The sequence below is a fragment of the Periplaneta americana genome, chromosome 7 (assembly GCF_040183065.1).
Source record: "Periplaneta americana isolate PAMFEO1 chromosome 7, P.americana_PAMFEO1_priV1, whole genome shotgun sequence".
NCBI lineage: Eukaryota > Metazoa > Arthropoda > Insecta > Blattodea > Blattidae > Periplaneta > Periplaneta americana.
The window spans coordinates 137646953-137669643 of record NC_091123.1 but is presented as its reverse complement, the minus strand read 5'-3'; the positions used below and the strand labels follow the sequence as shown (position 1 = coordinate 137669643).

Below are 22691 nucleotides of genomic sequence, written 5' to 3'. Positions count from 1 at the left end.
TAAAGTGACAAACGAACTGGACTTTCACTGTAAACAAGCTTTCTCAAATCGTTCATTCTGAAATAAATGAAATGCGTAACTGTATTTCTTTGTATGTTATGGCTTCTTAACCACCTTACATTCATAGCCTCCCGAAAATATATTTAATACCTTACATCCATAGCTCCCTGAAAATATATTTAATGTTCATACCACTTTCTCTACAAATTTTATTAGCCTTTTTATTCTTATCAATAAGGAATCCCAAGAAGTAGCTCCAAAATGCTTGCATAATTCAATTTAGGTCAAGTACCAGATGGTTTGAGTCGAGTTGAACCTTGATCGTCTCTAACGAGAAATACCTGGGTATACTTCATGAATTACTCTGAAGATTGTTAAGTCTAATACTATCCTTGATGACATGTTTTGCGCTGAGCACCTTCAGCGTCATCACGCTCAAAAAGCAGTATTTCGCATAATTTATCTCCTTAGTTTTTCTACTTTTATAATTTGTAAATGACACAAAATTGTAACTGAAAGTAACATGAACATATTTATTTAATTTAGTAATATTGAGAATAAAAACACTTGTATAAACCCTGTATTTAAGGGGGGGGGGGCTTGTATATATTATGTCCGTCATGTTAAATTCACGAACTTTATGCATCTTTTTCTCAGTAACTATTTGAGCTAGAAGGATGCAACTTTGCACACAACTTGATATCGCCATTCTTTTTTATTTTTGGTTTTGCAAGCTTGTAATCTTAAAAAAAAAGTTGTTTTTTTTTTTTTTTCAATTTTTCTCGAAGGAAAACTTTTTAAAGATTTTTTCGATGAATCATCATCATCATCATCATCATCATCATCATCATCATCCTCGAACTCTTTTCTTGTTCACCATTCCTTCCAATGTATCCTTCAGAAGGCAGTTTCTTCTCAACCAATGACCCAGCCAATTTCTTTTCCCCTTTCTGATCAGTTTCAACATCATTCTTTCTTCATTCACTCTTTCCAACACAACTTCGTTTCTTATTCTGTCTGTCCACTTCATATGCTCCATCCTTCTCCATATCTATATTTCAAATATTTCTATTCGTTTCTCTTCACTTCGTCGTATTGTCCTTCTGCCCCATACAATGCTACACTCCACACAAACCACTTCACTAGTCTCTTCCTTAGTTCTTTCTCCAGAGGTCCGCAGAAGATGCTCCTTTTTCTATTAAAAGCTTCCTTTGCCATTGCTATTCTCCTTTTGACTTCTTGGCAGCAGCTCGTGTTACTGCTTATAGTACACCCCAAGTATTTGAAGCTGTCCACTTGTTGTAGCCTACTACCTCATTTAGAATTCGCAAGTTTACCTCGTTTACTTTTCTTCTTATGACTATTGTTTTCGTCTTGTTGACATTTATCTTCATTCCATACTGCTCACAGCTGTCATTTAGCTCCAGTAGCATATCCCTTAGTATCATCTCCTCTTCTGCTATCAACGCCATATTATCAGCAAATCTTATTACACTTTATTTTTCTTCCTCCTTTTCTCACTCATCCCATGTTCTGAAAACAGTTCTTCACCAAATACTCGAATTACATGTTGAACAGGGTAGGTGATAAAGGACATTTTTAATACTTTATAATGTTTAGGTAGTAATAGTAACAAATGTATTACTTCAGCTAACCTACATTAGCTAAATCATAATCAGTATGAGGTTCTGAAGTCAGTTTGGAGTCGATATTTCCTAATTGTTTTACATGGGAATTTATATAAAATATATTTCAATGCAAATAAAATTCTTTGCGTTTTATTGGCATTGATAATTTTCGTTAAAGGAACTGAATAATCAGCACGACGGCTGTCGTCATCATAGTTCTTAGCGTGGCTAACAAGAAAGACAGGCTACGGCGCAACATCACACTCTTAGTCATGACATGGCCAACATTGAACAAGTTTATATATAAATGCACGTTCAACATGAGTTTAAAGCTGCGGTTTGTTTACGGCGATGATCGCCGGGCGCACATCGCTGGCGATTGTCGCCTGGAGTTGCTAGCAGTTAAAATGAATGCGCATGGTTTCTTTACAGCGATGATCGCCAACGTAGATCGTTGTACGCGACGCAGATCGCTGAAGGTTGCTTCTGAAGCAAATTCAGAACGCACATCGCCGCATACATGTTCAATAATCGATATTTATAGAGGGCCCACAGTATAAAGAAGATACAGTAGAGACAACTCTTGTCGGCACCTTTGATGATGTTGGTACTAAAATCAAGCTTAGGGAGGTCTAGTTCTCAATGAATCCAACCATGTCGCTAGTATCGGCAGCGCTAACAGCTGATTTTAGCGATCAGCTGTTCAGACATGCTAAACTTTCAGATGAAACTTTGTATTAACTGTTGTAATTATTCCTTTGTTCTGTAGTGATATTTGTGTCTTATTATGTAGGTCTAATGAAAATTCACTTTTTCTTTTCAAAATACATATAAAATTGCAGTGTTTATGATTGAAGTAAAACATAGGCCTACTATTAGCGAAGTGCTTACCGTTTTATTCTGTTTCTTCATAACCATTGCATTTCTTTCCATATAACGTTATCAGCTGGTCAACAAAATTTTATTATATCCATTGTTGACATAACTTCATCGTAACGAATGTCATGATCTATGTAGGTAATGATTCAATATTACGTTACCAACATAAGCATCTACCAGTGACCTTAAAATTAGCGTCAATTAGTGAATATTTTCATGATGTTTACATACGGTAGTAATTATTATTATTATGGTTATATTGCCATTCCTTTGCCTCATGTCTTTAAAATTGTTAAAAGATGAGTAATGAATGTTTTCAGTTAATATTAAATTATGCCAGCCTGTCGTATATGGAGATCCATCTGGTGGAGGTTCCAGATAATACACCCGGTTTCGTCACATGCGCACTCAGAATTTGTTCCCACGAAATGGGCTAGTTGACCTTACTGTATCTTCTTTATACTGTGGAAGGCCATGTAAAAATATTGAATACAGTTACGACAGTTATGGCAGCAAAACAAATGGGAATTGACAGCGATGTAAGATCGCCAGCGTATATAATCGCCGGCGATGATCGCCGTAAACAAATCGTAGCTTAATATAGCAATTACGTTGGTTTTTAGAACTTTGAGCATATATTTATATTAGGCGATTGTCAAGATGGCCATGGCTAGACCATGATAATCACGTGATCCGATTCGTGCCGAAGCCTGTCTTTCTTGTTAGCCACGGGTTCTCAGCAATAGAAGTCGTTGTTGTTGTAACAGCAATATTCAAGTGACATCCTTGTCGTGTAGTTTTTAGTATTTACAGTTTATATCTCCCACTCTTTCATAATTAAATGATTGTGAATAATTGAATAATTGAGACAGGGAAATCAAACACTCCCTAACTCCCATTAACCAAATTTTACAGGAGAGAGAAAAAACTTATTATTTCTCTTACTAACTTTAAATATTATACATTTATCTATTAGTATTGTGTAAAATTACATTCTTTATTATTTAAATACGTCAAAAACTAAATTTTTGCATTATCTTACGCTACAATTTGAAATAAACACTGCTGGAGTTAATGGTTTTCTGACTTCCACAGTGCATGAATTACGAAAAGTGAATAAATATGAGCCATGTGAAGAAAAAAAAGATAAGTATATCATAATTCCCTTATGAAACAATGGAATATACGAGAAAATGGAAGTTTATTATTAAGATTAACATTGCTACATTTTTTTTAAATTTCAAATATATAAGACAGAAAATCATAAATTACCATAAAGCACATCAAAATACACAAATAAAACCACAAACAATATTAAAATATTAACACAGTCTGATTCATGTTACAGATTCTGTTTTTTCTCTCACTCTCATGTTCTTCCTGTGCATCTAGATTCTAGATTATTAATGTCCGCAAAAAGAGTTTGGTAATTCATCCTACTTTCCTCAGAAATAAACTGCATTACATTTTGCAAGTCCTTTTGCTTTCTTCTTTCAATGGCAATGCTGAGTTGTACTTTGGTTGACTGGGGAATGATGCATCTGTATTGGGTTTCTGGAAGTTAATCGACTCGATATTATGCCTTTAATAGTCTTACTTACATGGATTTCATAGATTTTTGTGACATTCTGAATACCGTATCGTATCACTTTACTCAGCTGGTTGAGCGATAGTGTTGCCACCTACCGGGAAATTAAGCTTGGAATGCAAAAACTCTCTTATTGCACGGAGTAAGTGGAGTTCTGACTTCCACGAGTTTTAAAACAGCCCCCAGAATGCAGATGAATGTCGATATTAGTGTATTCTTGCCTTCCACGCATGCGGGACAAACTAAAAAGCATCATTCAGCCCATAACTCAATTTTGTCAAAAATTGGAGTTAGTGGATTTTTGATCTCCCTGTCTCAATTGTATTGGAAGTTCTATTATTACTATTAAATCTTAATTTGCGCTTCTCCAAAAGATTCCAATAGGAACGTTAGAGTTTCTGTAATAGCTACAAATTCAGCGAACTCTGACCTGTGCCCTCGGCTTTTGTTTGTCCTCGTGGACGGTAGCCTTAAACCATGTTGACATGATCATGCTAACCCTCTATTTGTGAATGCCTTGTGTTGGTTCAGATTCATTACAAGATTGTAGGCGAAATGGGCTAAAAAACCCCAGTCTATGATGGTGATGCTGAAGTGAAAGGCTATTCTGCATAGCGATAGGCGTTCTTGATCAATGGAATGCAAATCCTATCAAGAGAGCACTAGTATTAACAAGTGGCTCAGAAGGAATTCAGTTCAGAGCATAGGTCAGTGCTTAGCTTATCTTAATTCTATTAATTTACAGAATGATTGTATTCATTGCTGTTCTTAAGGAACTTCCAGAATTTTGAAGGAGGAAAATCAGGTTCACCGAGCATAATACAGTAGAACCTCTATTATCCGCGGTAATGAAGGGGATGAACTGAACGGTTGATCGAAAAAAATCGGATAATCCGTACCTTGAAAGATTTTGTAATTTCCTCCATGGTCTTGTATTTAACTCGCTAGGTAGTGGATCAGAAGTTCACTAATTTAAGTCTGGTTGTCAACGACAGATTTTTAAGCAGCAAAGAAGTCCTTTGTAATAACTGTCTCAGGAAAGATAGGAATAAAAGAGGTCTCATGTTGTAGATTTACATACTTTTTTTACATATTTTTTTTTATTAAATCGCGCAGTTGTAGCTCCAATCTCGTATTCTGATGCGAGATGAGCTACAATTTCTCTTTTTCAAACCATTGAATTATTTCCATTTTTTTTCGATATTTAGGATAATATTAAAATGGATTTGAGGGAGATGGGATATAATGGTAGGCACTGAATTAATCTTGCTCAGGATAGGGACCGATGGCGGGCTAATGTGAGGGCGGCAATGAACCGCCGGGTTCCTTAAAAGCCGTAAGTAAGTAAGCAACCACAACACATTTTCTGTTGACTTCCGAAGAAGACATTTTATATACAATTTGTATTATAGAACGGCAATTCAAGCAGTAGACAATGCTGTGCAACTATAAAGACTTGTAATAACACCCTCTAGCAAAAACATATGTAGAACCTACTAATATGATGTACAAAACAGTACTTCATATAAGAAAAAAAAAAGAGCGAGGAAATAAACAGTCGGATAATCCGCCAATCGGTTAATAGGGTGACGGATAATCGGGGTTCTACTGCAATATTATTGAGCGTTTTGGCGATTGATATGCAACAGTGCATTAAAGTATGAGATTAAAAATGCGGTACATTCCCAACAAGTTCAAAATTTTAATAGTGATATTACGATATTTCTAATCCTTGCAACTTCGATATCGGTATCAATAGCTTTTTTCTCTTCTCTCAAACAATGGGCAATATACAAACTTTTTTTTTTTTAAGAATTCTAATGACAATCGTATTTATAACTTGTGACTGGTGTTGGGTAAGCTCGTGGTCCAGATACAGGGGTTTTCTCTCGGTTCCCTTGTGTATACTCTATTTTATTTCTAGGAGTGCAGTTCGGTGGTTCCTTTGAACACCCACTTACAGATTTATGACTTCCCACATAATCACCTCTGACTATTCCATCCTGTCCCCTTGTCCCAACATTGCACAGATGCCACAATCCTGGTGACCCTCGACGGGATTCTTGGAATTCGCAAAAGACGCGGCAACTCTGCCTCCACGTGGATTTGACGGGAGTCTGTCAATTCTTCTGAACGAGGGTCGTGATTGGTTACTGACAGGAGAAGACAAGATTTCCGTCACAGTAAGGAAGACATTTATTTATGACAACCAATTAGTAGGGGGCAGTAGAAGGTCTGTCGGCAAAATCCTTTCTATGAAACTGCACTTCATGAAATAAAATACAGTATGTCATAGACCAGCTTGCTATGATTCACCCTGGGCAGAGACTCTGACGGTAAATTGGTCTATACAGCTGGCTTCATATGGGTAAATGACGAAGCGTAAAGCTCTCGTCATTAGTAAAAAATAATACAATGAACTCTATTACAGCGATACATTGAAATGTTAAAATACTAAACAATAAAACGCCACTATACAGAGTGAACCGTATTGTCATTGATTTCAGCGAGTTATTCTTTGACATATTCCAAACAAAATAGTTAAATACAAATTTTGCTCGTTTTTGCTTTCTTTTCGACATAAAAATTGTTTTGTAAAAGGCATATATGTAATTCTCAATTTGCTCAGTCAATTTAAGAGAGCAAGTGTATTATGACCATTAGGAGGCGGATGTTGATAACCTAAAAGTCTACTTAAAATGATCATTAAAATGCCCTTAAACTAATGGAAAAATGACATGCAATTAAAAGAAAATGACATTTAAATATTATTCAAACTACTCGCAACACAACTTCTTAAAAATTAGTCACCTTGTTTCAATGACTGCCCTGCATATCTCGGAGAGAGGAGGAGGAAATTTCCTGGAATTTGGCTAACATAAAGGAAAAGGGCATGCTACAAAATGAAGGTTTTAAGGGAAAACTATAGATTTTAATGAGAGTTTACAAAGTGTTTCAATTGGTGATGCATTCTCCGTCTCCTCCTCCTTTCGTTCTTCACTTTTGTTACCAGAGCTTCCAGATGGGGGAGTGTGAATGACAAAATAAATTGTGGGTGCAGCGTGCATTCTTGCAATCTTTGTGTTAAAATACTGTCTACTACAGTAGACATCCCTTCCGAACCATGTTGAGGACACAATGTCCTGTTCAGGACACAGTGAAAATCCCCCCCCTTCCAAATAAATTCTAAAGACACCCTCGTACCGATAAAAGAACAGTAGCGGTCAAAACCCTCACTTAAACTAAGATGCTGTCAAGCATTTTATATTACTTCCGTTGTGTGAGGTGAAGCCTTCAGTGGAATGAGGGATGGACTTCAGAGTTTGTTTCAAACTATAAAACTCAAACTTCACTGTTATTCACTTATTAGGTAATTACTACTGACCCATTTGCTTAGAAAAAGATTTAACAGACCTATCGGTAAAGAAGAAAGTAAAATGCATTGGAAATTATCTAAATGTTCTTCATAGTATTAAAAATGATAAAAAAATGTCGAAAAAAAAATAAAAATGACCTATTCAAAAACGTCGAAAAATGCAAACAATGCAATATAAGAAATTCATTTTTACGTTGGTATTAACATAGAAAGGATTTCTATATTAATAGGCATCATCCTAATGTGAAAAATAAGACGACTTTTCATCAACATCCGCCTCTAATGATCATAAATGTTTGAAAGAATTTTAGTTTCGTCCTTTAAATGTGCAGAAATTTAATTCGAAGAAATATAACTTTACACTCTGAAAATAAATTTTTCAAAGTTACTTTTTTAAAATTATTTCAATTATTTATTACCATGATACACTGCTCTCTTAAATTGACTGAGCATATTGGGAATTAATTCAATGGTTTTCAAAATGTTTCACATAAAACAAGTTTTATCTCGAAAAGGAAGCAAAAACAAGGATAATTGTATTACAGTTTTTGTTTGAAATATCTCCAATAACCCCCTGAAATTAATGACATTACTTACGGTTCACCCTATATAGTTATTAATTGATTACATAATAATGGTATGGTGTGCCAACTATACATTTTGGGTGTCCCACTTTGTTATTTGTCTAGTGTTAGGCCGAGAGAAATGTCCAAATAGAGAATAAGCTTCATGTTACAGTAGTTCGAACAGAAGTACGCGTATTGACCCCGCATGACCTTGAGCGTATGAACTTTCCACCGCTGAGACGAGAATTTGAAGAAGCTTATAGCATCATTGCCAAGGACTGGAGGTTGGCGACCCTCCCCAAAAGAGAGCGAGAATTAATGTTGTATGGATGATAGGATAGGCGGCTGGGACGAACTGTTCGAATGTTGCTACTTGCCACCTGTAACGGAATCAACTTCGATTTAAGACAATCCCGTAGTCACAGACTGAGTATAGTGTCATGTTTGCAACTCTAATACATATTATCGCTACATTTACTTTTGTATTGGTTATCATTTGTGTCATTCTCTGTTACGATATATTTCAGTCTCTAAATATGGTACTATTTAATGTATGCAAAGTAAAATGTCCGTTGCGCAACAGCCTATGAAGCGCCAAGATCGACCAGTAAGCTGCTGTCCTCATGTCCATGTAACTCAGCAGAGGTGAACGATCATCCAACCAGAATGGAGGTATCGTGTGGTTAGCTGTTATAACTGTTATCGTAAACGGATTGCGCTCAGGATCAAGCGATTGCGGCCCGCGGTCAGTTTTATACGTCATTTGCGTCCCCATATTTTTGGGTCATACGTCAGTTGCGTCCCTACACTTCCCTACCCATTTTACAGACTTAGGATTGGCTGTAACACCACCAACTTAAAAGTTACAGGTAGGTTAAAAATGTTGTTTGTAGCATCTTTACCATACAATGTTGGTAGTGTCATTTTTCACCACTAAATGTATTAAAATTCATGAGTTGCATTTTCACCATAAAACTACAGTCGTATTAGTTGAAACCAAAGAGTGCTATTCATAGACATTTCTCTAGCCCGCGCTATGAGCGTGGTAAACTAGCCCCGGCTGTCGACTGATTACTTGTACAGGATTCATATCATATCATAACGCTAACACTGGTTTAAGAATATGAAAAACTTTAGTTCCCTGATCATCCACTGGAAGCCCGCGCTAAGAATGTCTATGAATATGGCCCTACGTGACGATTATCCGGATGAAATCCAGTCTTATGTGACCTTGCTGCAAATCAATCATGTTTTTACGAATACAAGCTTCTTTCTCCCTCCTTGCCTCTTAAAATTATATATTTCAAAAACCCCGGACGCAACTGAAGTATATATTATAAAAACCCTGGACGCAACTGACGTATTAATTTTTCGTCAACATTTTTACGGGGACGCAACTGACACCTCTCCTTGTAGCTCTCCAAATTCATCACGGTGCTGGGTGGACACCGGTCCCATACACATGCATATAGAATATTAACTGGGAGACCTGAGGGAAAAAGACCTTTGGGGAGGCCGAGACGTAGTTGGGAGAATAATATTAAAATGGATTTGAGGGAAGTGGGATATGATTGTAGAGACTGCATTAATCTTGCTCAGGATAGGTACCGATGGCAGGCTTATGTGAAGACGACAATGAATCTCCTGGTTCCTTAAAAGCCATTAGTAAGTAAGTATTAAAAATAAAAACATTTCGTCGTTGTTCGAATGATGCAGTTGAGTAAATAGTTACGTGAACAGCAACAAAAAATTCATTCCATTATATTATAACAAAAAGTCAAAAACAGACTATTTGTTTACAATAACACGTGGAAAAGAAGAGAATTAATGTTACAAAACTGTTTTCATCTACTATTTGAGGATCTTAAAATGGAATCTGTTGCATTATTTCCTCGTTTTACAAACGTCAGTACGTTCTGCTGTGATTTGACCACACTGCCAGTCGCCCCCTTGTTCCTTCTTTTTGAAAATCAAGGTCAAGGAAGTCGATGACTTGATCCAAGGTAAAGGTGGGGAGGAGGACGAAATAGTGACAGCAAAGGGTGGAAGAAGGAGAAGAGAGAGAAGAAGAGGATATCAGGAGCGATAGAACCTGAATGATTAGGGAATGATGTACAAAGTATAATTTAGAAGCGACTCCCGTGAAACCAGTTTGTAGTACTCCCCATTCCTTCTTGTTAGAATTAGATCAGAGAATGTATTTTACCTTGTCCTCGGTTAAATAAAAGCTGTTGATTTACTGCCCTCACCGATGAGACCAACGTAGTGCGTGCAGTGGCGATTCCTCCATGAAGGATATGAGGATGATTGATTGCGTGCTTCTGAGGGTAGGAAATATATGTTAACTCCTGCAAAAACATTTTAATCACAGATTTTGATTTTCATTGCGTCCCGACGTATTAATTTCCTTTAAGCTTCCACTTTTTGTCGTGAGTTGTCGCCACTGCACAGCTCAGAAATAATTTCCAAGGAACCATCCAAATATCCTACAGCAAACGGTATTTCTAACAGTGAAGTTATTGGACAGGGGAGGATGCGGAGGGCGGGGTATGGCTTGAGTTTAACCGTGTTTGAGGATATGACCGAGTATCCTAATACTACGACCCTTCTTTCTGGGTGATGGAGACCCTGTCAGAGGCTACGATAAGAATTTTCAAGTACCCTTATAGACTCCTTAAATGCAGTTCATTGGTCATTTTAAAAGAATAGAATAAACGAAATAATAAATAATTTAAAATGATAGACTATAATATAAAAAGCAAAATGAATAAAAGAACAAAATTACATAAAGATAAATAAATATAAGCTGTAATAAATACAAGAATTAACAGGACTTTCAGATGACAGGACTGCTGAAAGAATATCTGAAGTTGTATTTGATCATTTAGAAGAATTTAACTATAGCAAGAAATTAATTGCGCAAACGTACGACGGAACATCGTAAATATCAGGCAGTACAATGGCTTAGGAGCCATCTTCGCAATTAAAAAGGGGAGTAGAATCGAACATCACTACTATTACCGGTAAATTGCTAGTTCCAGAATGTTGAGTCAAAGACTAATATAGGTATACTTGTATTGATTTTGCATGCTCTATTATTATTATTATTATTATTATTATTATTATTGTTATTATTATTATTACTAATATTATATTATGATTAATATTAGTTTCTGTCTTGGTCATCAGTCGCCAGTCTCATATCCTACATACAAAAAATATCACGAGTCACCACTGAGTCCGTGTTGTGTATGCCATGATTGATTTATACTGTTTAATAGTCATCTTAATTAAAAACGTATTGTTGGTTCAAATATTAGGAAAATTTAATGTACAAATGACATTTATTGACTGTTCATTAATATAAACTAGAGCAATTAGAGCGAAGACAGATGGGATAGATCGTAGGCTTATGTGTATCATATTTATATCATTATTATTATAATCATCATCAACAACAATTATAATGCCTTTGACGCGACTTATTTCCTACATAAAATCTTTTTCGTGGCTAGTATTTTGTCTGAGCACGTGTAATATTTAACTTACCATAACTAACAGCTTTTGTTTATGAATAATTTTCTTTGCTTAAATTGATGAATTAATGTCTTCAGATCATGTGTGGACTATAATATTTATTTTAAATTTCTAAATGTTTAAGAATTCCTATACCTCATTTGAGGAATGGAAGCACTGTATTGTTTCTGTTCTCAAGTGTCAGAAGTCTACAGGTGTTCATGCCCTCACTGGAAGAAATACTGCATGAATAACATACTGCACAACAATGCAGAAAAAAGAAAAGTTGTCCCGGTATAGTGTGTAAACTTAAAGACGAGATTAAATAAAATAATTAGAGTTTACTTTTCATATGATATATTCAGGAAGGTAAGCTTCATATAGGAAAGTTTCTGTTAGCACTATTACGTAGCTTTATTGATGTATGCATGTGTTTCTGTACTAGAGGAAAAAAAAGAGGGAGATTATTTTAAGTTATACCCTAATATACAGTAGACCTACAGTTCAAGTCCTATATACTCTATTTTTTTTCATGGAGTGCAGTTTCATAGAAAGGACTTTGCCGACAGACCTTCTACTGCCCCCTACTAATTGGTTGTCATAAATAAATGTCTTCCTTACTATGACGGAAATCTTGTCTTCTCTTGTTAGTAACCAATCACAACCCTCGTTCAGAAGAACTGACAGCTGGCCGTCAAATCCACGTGGAGGCAGAGTTGCCGCATCTTTTCCGAATTCCAAGAATCCCGTCAGTTTCGCTGCATAATTTCGAAGGTCATCAGGATTGTGACAACTGTGCAATGTTGGGACTAGGGGACAGGATGGAATTGTCAGAGGTGTTTGTGTAGGAAGTCATAAATCTGTAAGTGGGTGTTCAAAGGAGCCACCGAACTGCACTCCTTGAAATAAAATAAGGTATACAACTCGGTCGGAAATAACGCGGATATGGATGTAACACTGTAAGAAACATGCCCTCAGAAAAGACCTTTATTAAATGACCATATTCCGATATACTGTAGCCTACCACGGACAAGCTATAACGAGTGGAGGAGGTAAATGATGTCCCCCATAACCTCGTTAAATGGAAATTCTATGGTTTTGCTTTGCCCCCCCCCCCAAACAAACTGTTCTCTTTCCGCCTATGGTGAACGATCATCTAACGAGAACGTTATAGCTGACCCACGGAACCGCATTTCGCTATTTGTCGTAGCTCCCCAAATTCATCATGATCCCGGGTGGTCACCGGTCCCATACGCTGGCGAAAATTACTTCCTCCATGAAGACTCAAACCAGAGCATATTCCATAACGCGAGTCGACGGTTCGACGCCTCAGATCATGACGCTGTGACGAGGGACTCAGTTGGAGACAGCGCAGACAAATTTTTCCGTGCACCCCTTCCGTAAATGGATTAAAAAATAATAAGTTAAAAACGTGTGAAATGATCCGTCTGTTTGTGACTCGGCTTGCCGGTCACGTCTGGATCCTGTGCAAGATGCATGGCGAACGGGTTATCACAGCCTCCGCTCACCCGACTGCATGCCACGCAGCGCGATATTGAATTCAATCACAGATTACTGTAATCTCGCTTCACGTGATTTCTTGAGTATTTCCAGTCCCTAAATTGGAGCAAGATTAAGAACTTCAGACGTCTGCCCGGATTAGGTTGTGGTATAGCTCGCGCAAGAAACGATTACCGAAAAACAATGGTGGCGTTGCTGTCTGTGTTGACGTGTGTTTGTAGGCACGCCGAGGGGGGAGAGATACGGGCCGATGGAAGTACTGTCTCTTCCAAGAAGACGAACAAATGAGGACATCGCTGTGGAAATAAAGAACAAAGCAAGAGAAAAATTCGAAGCTAATTAAACGCGCAACATATCTTTACGAATGAAATAATAATAACGTGCGATACAAGACACGTATTCACATGCAATGGAACAAACTAAAGTTGTAATGTAACTATCACAAGGCAAGACTGATTCTGTCGATGTCATTTCTCTTTCGACTGTACTTTTTTTATTTTTTTATTGGGTTATTTTACGACGCTGTATCAACATCTAGGTTATTTAGCGTCTGAATGATATGAAGGTGATAATGCCGGTGAAATGAGTCCGGGGTCCAGCACCGAAAGTTACCCAGCATTTGCTCGTATTGGGTTGAGGGGAAAACCCCGGAAAAAACCTCAACCAGGTAACTTGCCCCGACTGGGATTCGAACCCGGGCCACCTGGTTTCGCGGCCAGACGCGCTGACCGTTACTCCACAGGTATGGACACTGTACTCTTGAATATCATTGAAATTATCTCGTGACCTTCTCTGTCGCCCGCTCTTCCTTATCGCAGTGTTTGATTCGCATTACTTCCGTCGGTATTCCGTGCTTGCGAGACCTATACCTCTAATAGCCAAGATAATGTCTCTAAATTATAATTTATCAACTGAACCTTATGATGAAGTACATTTTTTGCATTACATCTCTATTTAACTATGCAAATTTCAGGTTTGTGTTCATTATTTTCCATACTTAACAAATGCAGTACATATTTTGATTTCACTCTCGCTCGGGAGCATTCGACACGGTTCGGAAATGTCCGTTGACAGTTACATCAAACAACTAATAGAATCGTGGGTTACGATACCATGCCGATTCCTTACTATTCTTTTGAACGACGATTCGTTGATACCACGAATCGATTCTTACGATTCTTTATTATTAGTCGTTCGAATGAACGATTCGTTCACGAATCGACCAGTCAGTTCCAACTCAATGCTCTGTGGCGTCATAGCGAGCTTCTCTCGTTCTCCGTAGCAATCCAGATAGACTCTCGGAGCAGATCGCAACGCTAGACTCTATCAAAGCAGTGGTGTATGGCAAACCAGTTAACTTCGCGTTTGCACTACCTCATAATAACATATAGGAACTAGATAGGTATAATTATTTACTCCATTTACGGGGAGACCTTCCGACTTGATGAAGACCGTTTGAACGCTTCAATTCATGATGATCCTACGTCAATAAACTTGTGAATTGATCAAAATTACAATTTAGGGGAGATCACTTTTGATGTTGCATACTTCCTCCTGTTCTTGTCTTTCCTTCTGTTCTCCTTGTCCTACTTTCTGATTTCCTTGGGTGCTATTCATAGACATTTCGCTAGCCCACGCTACGAGCGTGCTATCGACTGGTTATTTGTACAGGATTCATATCATATCACATCTCTTACACTGGTTTATGAATACGAAAAACGTTAATTCGCTGATCATCCACCGGAAGCCCAGGCTAAGAATGTCTATGAATACGGCCCCTTGTCTTTCCTCCTGTTCTCCTTGTATTTTCCTGTTATCTTTGTCTTGCCCCTGTTAATATTGTCTTCTCCTTGCTTTCCTTTTCTTCCCCCTATTCACCTTCTCTTTTCCTGTTCCCCTTATGTTCCTTCTGGTCTCCTTGTTTTTCCCTCGTTCTCCTTGTATTCCTCTTTGTTCTCCTTGTATTCTACTTGTCTTTCTCTTGCTGTCCTTCCCTTTTCTTATCAAACTCCCCGTAATTTTTCTTTCAATAAATTGAAGCGTCGGCTGGAACAACGTTGTAAGTTACCAAATTTTCATTCGGCGTGTTTCCGTGTAATATTGTTGTATGTCATGTTACTTTGCTATACTCCTTGGCTTGCAATTGTCCATCAATGCAGTACGTGAAATTTGTCCACTCAAAAGTTTGGTACCCTCATAAGAACAACGTTGTATGCGTACACATTTTTGCAGCTCCTGTAAATTTGACCAAATGTAACTTATAACGTTGTTCCAGCCGACGCTTCAATTATTGCATACTCAAACTTGTTACGTTTCTCGCGCCATCCACACGTAGTTCCATGTAAAGATATGGATCATAGTAAAGGTGTGCATCCGACATTTTTAGTTGCTTCCTCGATCATAATAGTAATATGCGTTACAAGCGGTATGTTGAAGTTTTCATGTTCGAGGAAAAGTTTGAAAAAGCGAAACGTAGTTGAGCCTTTTTAATTTCCGAGAATTGAAAGAAAACATACCGCTCGTGTATCGTATATTATTTTGTGCGAAGATCTTTTATTACATACCTGAAAGAAGAATTTCTAATTAGTTGCAATGAAATCTCCATCTTGGTTTCTGTTCAATGACGGCAAATTTGCAAAACAAAAATATCTATCTTCAACATTGTTGCTTTAAAATGTTTTCTGTGTTTACTATACTCCAGCAGGCCGTGATATACGTCTGTCTCTTTTTTCCCCCCAGTCTATGGAATCTTGTTGATTTTTTCACGGCTTCCTTAATGTTACTTGCATCACGAATCCAGTAACTTTAGTGGAGTTGTAGAGATTACTTAATTTTCGCGAATATTTAAAAACAATAATTAACAGTGCAATTTAGGCGAAATTGCAGTGGTAAGTTTCCAATTTATAATTATTACTATATTGAACGTCTCTAAAATATGTTAAAAGCCTAAAGCAGTAAAATCAATATGTCACTTAAGCGGTAAGAAGAGGTAAATTGTTATGTGTGTTAGGTTGGGAATACTGAATGTGGAATTTTAGACTTTCTGCGGATTGGTTTTGTGCGGAAACCAAGCAAATACGCACGATCTCGCACAAAATAATATTACAGTAGGAAACAAGTTATTTAAAAATGCAAATGTTGGATTCGTTGACGTTTGTACTAAAACAAGGATGCAGTTACTGTTTTGCAAGAAGGTGAACGTCTCAGGTATGACCACTAGATGGCAACACACGCACGTCATCGGATTGGTGTGTAGATGCTATCAAACAGATATAAGCGGCAGAGCACTGAGCTACAAGAAGGGCGGATAATGAGACATAAGTCTTTTATCCTGTGTTAGCACTGGTGGATGTTGGAAGTGTGAAGTATTATAAACAATAAAAAGAGAAACTAAAAATTTGCACAGTGGAACATTGTACTTGTATTACACAGTTCGCCTCGTGCTGCTGCAGGAATCAATGCCCGTTGCTGGAAGTGAAAGGCAGGCCATTGCACTCCGCAGACACCTGACGTTTCCGAATTGAAAGGAATTTGCAGTGTCCGATGCGAACCATTGCAACTTGCGCCGATGATTTTATCAGCGCGTATATACTGGCGTCTTCCCTACATACCAATTAATGTAATCTAATTGTACATTTTTAATTGTTTTAAAAACTGCTTTAATGTACGCAAATTCAAATTCATACATTTGTTATGCTTTGAAGCGATGAATTGGGTTCGAATTACACGGAGAGCATGGAACTCCATCTATTCTGTTGTCAGTGTGATATCCACTGTATACAGTTTTCTTTTTAAAGAGCCTTTTAAGTGTTGATGATCTTGCGTCATGAAGCCCTCCTATGTCTCTGTTTCAAAATATAGATATCGAAACAAATAGATACACCGCTGTATACACGGTCTTACTAATAATAGTAATATGCGTTACAAGAGCGGTATGTTGAAGTTTTCATGTTCGAGGAAAAGTTTGAAAAAGCGAAACGTAGTTGAGCTTTTTTAATTTCTGAGAATTGAAAGAAATCATACCGCTCGTTTATCGTACATTATTTTGTGCGAAGATCGTCTATTACATATCTGAAAGAGGAATTTCTAATTAGTTGCAATGAAATCTCCATCTTGGTTTCTGTTCAATGACGGCAAATTTGTAAAACAAAAATATCTATCTTCAACATTGTTGCTTTAAAATGTTTTCTGTGTTTACTATACTCCTGCAGGCCGTGATATACGTCTGTCTTTTTTTTCCCCCCAGTCTATAAATGCGATCTTAAAACAAACAGTAAGGTTATGTAATGATTTATTTTTCATTTTAATATTTTAACAATATTATTTATATAACATATTGCAGTAATAACATCGGCATCTGGAATCTTGTTAATTTTTTCACGGCTTCCTTAATGTTACTTCCATCACGAATGCAGTAACTTTAGTAGAGTTGTAGAGTTTACTTAATTTTTGCAAATATTTAAAAACAATAATTAACAGTGCAATTTAGATGAAATTGCAGTGATAAGTTTCCAATTTATAATTATTATTTTTAGAGACGTTCAATATAGTAATATGTTAAAAGCCTAAAGCAGTAAGATGAATATGGCGCTTAAGCGGTAAGAAGAGGGAAATTGCTATGTGTGTTAGGTTGGGAATACTGAATGTGGAATTTTAGACTTTCCGCGGATTGGTTTTGTGCGGAAACCATGTAAATACGCACGATCTCGCACAAAATTATATACAGACGTTCAACTGTCTTATACGTATACAATGAGTAGCTCGTTTATAAGTCGTGTGTAAATTCCTTACTAATAATCACAACATATGTTGTGTATAACAGTACAACTGTTACACAGCTACGTCATAGTTTCGTCATTACTTCATTACGAAAGGTAATAGAAGATCTGAGGTTCTCTATTGCATCCGGTAGAGCGCTCTAGTGTACCGTGTTAAGTATCGATAGTACAACTGGCTCTGATCGATTACCACACTGTATTTTGGTCAAAGCGTACAAACTACAGCAATATTATTATAATTCTGTGCTCTTTGGTTTGTTCTTCTGGATGGTTACAAGGCAACCATCATCATAATATGACAGTCGATACGAACAGCTGTTAGAGGGGCGGCCATTTTTTCTCTATATACAACGCTTAAACAAGGGGTTTCGTGTATATAACTACTGCAAAGCAATTCCCATTGTATAGTTACAGACTGTTTATACACCCATTGCTTATGCATGGTTTATTAGTAACGTTTTCTGTTTCAACTCTGCATAAGTCTCGTATATAAACTATACACGGTTTATTAGTAAGACCGTTAGTCAATGGTTTTCGAGAAATATAATGTGCACAAGAAGGAGAATGAAAGAAAATAGAAAAGGGGAATTAAGTAGAAAAGGGAGACATACACAGGCTATATATATAGATATGCTGTAACAAAAATTACAAAAAAATTATGCACACTTAAATGCAATCGACCTGGGCCAGGATCGAACCCGCAGCCTCGAACACAGAAAGCCAGCCCTTACCGACTACACTACCCAGGCCGACTTGCTGTAACAAATAGCATCATTTGCAACACGAGCTAGGACGGACAACATTGTTACAGGTACTTATCTGTACTCATGTTTAATCTGTCGGACGATCCAAGACGCGGAATATGCAAGAAAATGGACAAAACACTAGAAGGCCTGTGCGTTATTAACTCGATTGAGTCACTGCAGACTACCCCTTAACTCCCCACTCCACCTTCCTCGGCAGAGACGTATGTTTCGGACCGATACGAGTACACAAGTGGGCAAGCATTACTGAGTGACGGATTGTAAAAGGCAGGCAGCATAGCTTTCGGTTCTTGCTGGTCGCCTAAAATCCACCACTGACGCACATTGACTAACATACGTATGATGAAAGAGTAATGGAACGGAGAAAAATTTTCTCCGGCGCCGGGATTTGAACCCGGGTTTTCAGCTCTACGTGCTGAAGCTTTATCCACTAAGCCACACCGGATACCACCCCGGCGTCGGACAGAATTGTCTCTGATTAAGTTCCAACTTTTGGGTTCCCTCTAGTGGCCGCCCTCTGCACTACGCCATAGATATCTATGAACGTAGGACCGAAGTCCACACATGTGCTGAGGTGCACTCGTTATGGCAATTCTGTCCGATGCCGGGGTGGTATCCGGTGTGGCTTAGTGGATAAAGCATCAGCATGTAGAGCTGAAAACCCGGGTTCAAATCCCGGCGCCGGAGAGAATTTTTCTCCGTTCCATTACTCTTTCATCGTATGGTGACGCAGAATATCTGCATGAAAATATCATATGTACTTCGGTACATTAAAATAATATATATAACATACGTATGTTTTTTTAAACGGAGGAGATGGGTATCTCTTTTCCTTTTCCCTTGCCCGCTATGCCCAGGGCTGCACTAGAGGATATATTGCTGGAATGCCCAATGGTACAGATCGAGAGGCGAGACTAGTACGTGAGCTACGCGAGAAGGGAAAAGGATGGGAGATCAGAACAAAATTTGTTTCTGTTTGGTTAATATTAGACTAATGTAGAGACAAGGAAATTCAATTTAGACTAAAATCTTATTTTCCCTCTCCATTCCTACTGGTGAAATAGCCACGGTACATGTTAAGGTCACAGGTCTTGTCTCCTCTACTACACTGAGAACAAAAGAGGTGCTAAAAACTAGATTTGCTAACGAAGCAATGTTGGAAAAGATTTCAAGAATGATTTTCTATATATATTGTCTGAGGAGACATGGAGTTCATCGGGGTTAACTGACTCTGGACGCGCATAAGAAGTAATCGAAGAAAGAAGGAAACAAAAGGAGTCTGAGAGGAAGGGAGAAAGGAAACTAGTACAGAATTAAGAAGAACGGAACAAAAAAAAAACGGGAGAGAAAGGGAGCATGATATCAAAGTACAGAGAAAGAAACAGCGTAGAAAGGAAAAGAGCACAGAAGATAGAAACAAAGTGTTCGGAAGGGAGAAAAAAAATTATGTAGAAGGGAAAGAGGAAGAAAGAAAACGTATAAAAGAGAAGGAGTATGCAGAGGAAGAAACCTGAAAGAAGAAAAAAAGAATTGCAAGAGAGAGAGAGGAACTGTAGAAGAAAGAAGCAGAGGGGCCATTCCACAGTAACTCACGTTACATTCAGATACATTTATGAACTTGTTAGATATTTGTACTAAAACAACAAATAAAGAAAGTTTTTTGGCTTAATTATTGAATTTAGGAACATTCTTCATGACAGTAACCAGTAATCGGGAATATAATTTATTATTTGTGATTTATTGATGAAATGATATATTCCAGATTACTGATCAGTGCCATGAAGAATGTTCCTAAATGCAATAAATAAACCAAAGAACTTTCTTTATTTGTTGTTTCAGTATATCTAATAAGTTTGTAAATATATCTGAATATAACGTGAATACTATGGAATAGCCCAGAGGAAGGAACCGCAGAAGGGAGAAGCGGAGGAAGAATTCGTTGAAGGGATAAACGAAGGAAGGAACCGGAGAAGGGTGAAGCGAAGGAAGGAAACGGAGAAGGATGAGCGAAGAAAGGAACCGCAGAAGCGAGAAGCGGAGGAAGAATTCGTCGAAGGGAGAAACGAAGGAAGGAACCGCAGAGGGGAGAAGAGAGGAAGGGACCGCAGAAGGTAGAATCAGAGGAAGAATTCGTCAAAGGGAGAACGAAGGAAGGAACCGCAGAAGGGAGAAGCGGAGGAAGAATTCGTCGAAAGGAGAAACGAAGGAACCGGAGAAGGGTGAAGCGAAAGAAGGAACCAGAGAAGGATGAAGCGAAGGAAGGAACCGCAGACGGAGAAGAGAGAAAGGAACCGCAGAAGGGGGAAATGGAAGGAGCCGTAGAAGGGAGAAGCGGAGGAAGGAACCGCAGATGGGGGAAGGTGGGAGTAAGAAAGAAACCAAATATGAGGAACTATGGAAGATAGATATAAAGAAAAGGCAAAGACGAGAGATATAGGAAAATGAAAGAAGAAAAAAAGATTTGATTGATGTATTTACATAATATGAAACTCGTTAGGTATTTTATTTGTAGCACAATCTCTTCTTGAATACTGTTGTCTTTAAAGAAAGCCATGGACAATGGCGGCGGCGTCTTTTGAGAACCGGAATTAAGGTGCGGCGATTCATATTTGTCTATCTGAAATGTAAAATTTCTGTGTGGTTCAACAGCAAACCTGAGAGAACGCACTGAAAGGTGACCTCTCTAGAGTGTCAAATGAGTTCAGATTCAAATGAGAACAGAATTATAAATTCCTTGCAAAACAAATCTTGTATCATGCAAGTGCGTGTGAGAAGGATAAAGATATCACAAGAACATATTTTTTATCGCATATTCACTCACGACCATGACCCTAACAACACCAGATTTCAATAAAGCAATGACGTCATACAAATTGCTGAGTCTTCAAAATGTTTTTCATCCGACATGTGACAGATAAAAAAGAGAAACGACATGCTTGAATTTTATGCCTTCTCCGGAAAGAGCGTGTGCTGGAATAGAGATTAATGAAGTATTTGATATTGTAGAACATATTATTATTATTATTATTATTATTATTATTATTATTATTGGAACACGGATATTAAGGTATTCATTATAAATAAAATAAGTAGGCGAAAAAGGCAATTAAAAACATTAAAAATGAACTAATTAAATACACAATTTATCACGTAATTTTTATGATGTTATGCTGTAACCTTGATTTGTTGCCATTATCACATGGTAACTCTTTAGATTTCTGATGCCAAACTTTGCCTTCTAGCGGGTAAAACAATTTTCATCATGGAACAAGATTGTTCTACATCAGTTGACCTAACTAGAGCATGTTTCAAGCGAACTATAGTCGCGACGCTGTTATTCCCGGCGTGACTCCTTCTTTTTGCTTACGTCTTAGGAAGTGAAGGCTCTATAAAGTCTAGGTAGGTAGTATCGTTCGCCATTTTTGTTCTTTTGTTGCCGAGCTACCGTACGAGGAATTTATTTTCCACACCGTTAAACATTATCATGTCGTAGCTCCTATGATAATAAATCAAACGCACTGTAATTCAGCAAATAATTGAGCGGCAAATAACGTCTTCGTGTGCTTTCTGCGAACGCCAACGAAAGAGCCAAAATGGCGGGCGATCATATTAAGTATTTATCGAACCTTAAAAAATGAATAACGTCTTCGACAGCGAATCACAAGACGCACACGTTTAAATGTAGTCGACCTGCAACGTGATTGGCTGCCGGAAATTAGAGCGACGGGACTATAGTGTAGATGGACTTCTATCTACCTTAATTGTAATATCATCTTCGATTAATTTATATATTATACAGAGTGGAAGTGATTTAACTGTGCAGATTGAAGTGAACAATAGAATACCACAGTCTAGTACATACAATCACGAAGCTCAATACATAGTAAATATGCATCCGTAGATAGTTGCTAACCACTAGGATCGCTAATATCGCCTCATTACAGACAATGCGAAATAGTACCGGCACAGTCTATTGTTCCTAGCACCCTCACAACTCAAGCTTCGTGACTGTATATACTAGACTGTGAGAATACATTAAAATAAATGAAAAGCTATTTTGCGTTTTGTAATTATA

The 22691-nt window shown here is 37.6% G+C and overlaps 1 protein-coding gene and 1 non-coding gene across 8 annotated transcripts in view; both read left to right on the top strand.

Annotated features, from left to right (window-relative positions):
- The window catches only part of fus (epithelial splicing regulatory protein fusilli), a 544142-nt gene that overhangs the window by 355527 nt on the left and 165924 nt on the right, over positions 1–22691 (top strand). The window lies entirely within an intron of this gene.
- On the top strand, positions 19232–19303 carry TRNAY-GUA (transfer RNA tyrosine (anticodon GUA)). The gene has a single exon. It is a non-coding gene; the product is annotated as a tRNA-Tyr (tRNA).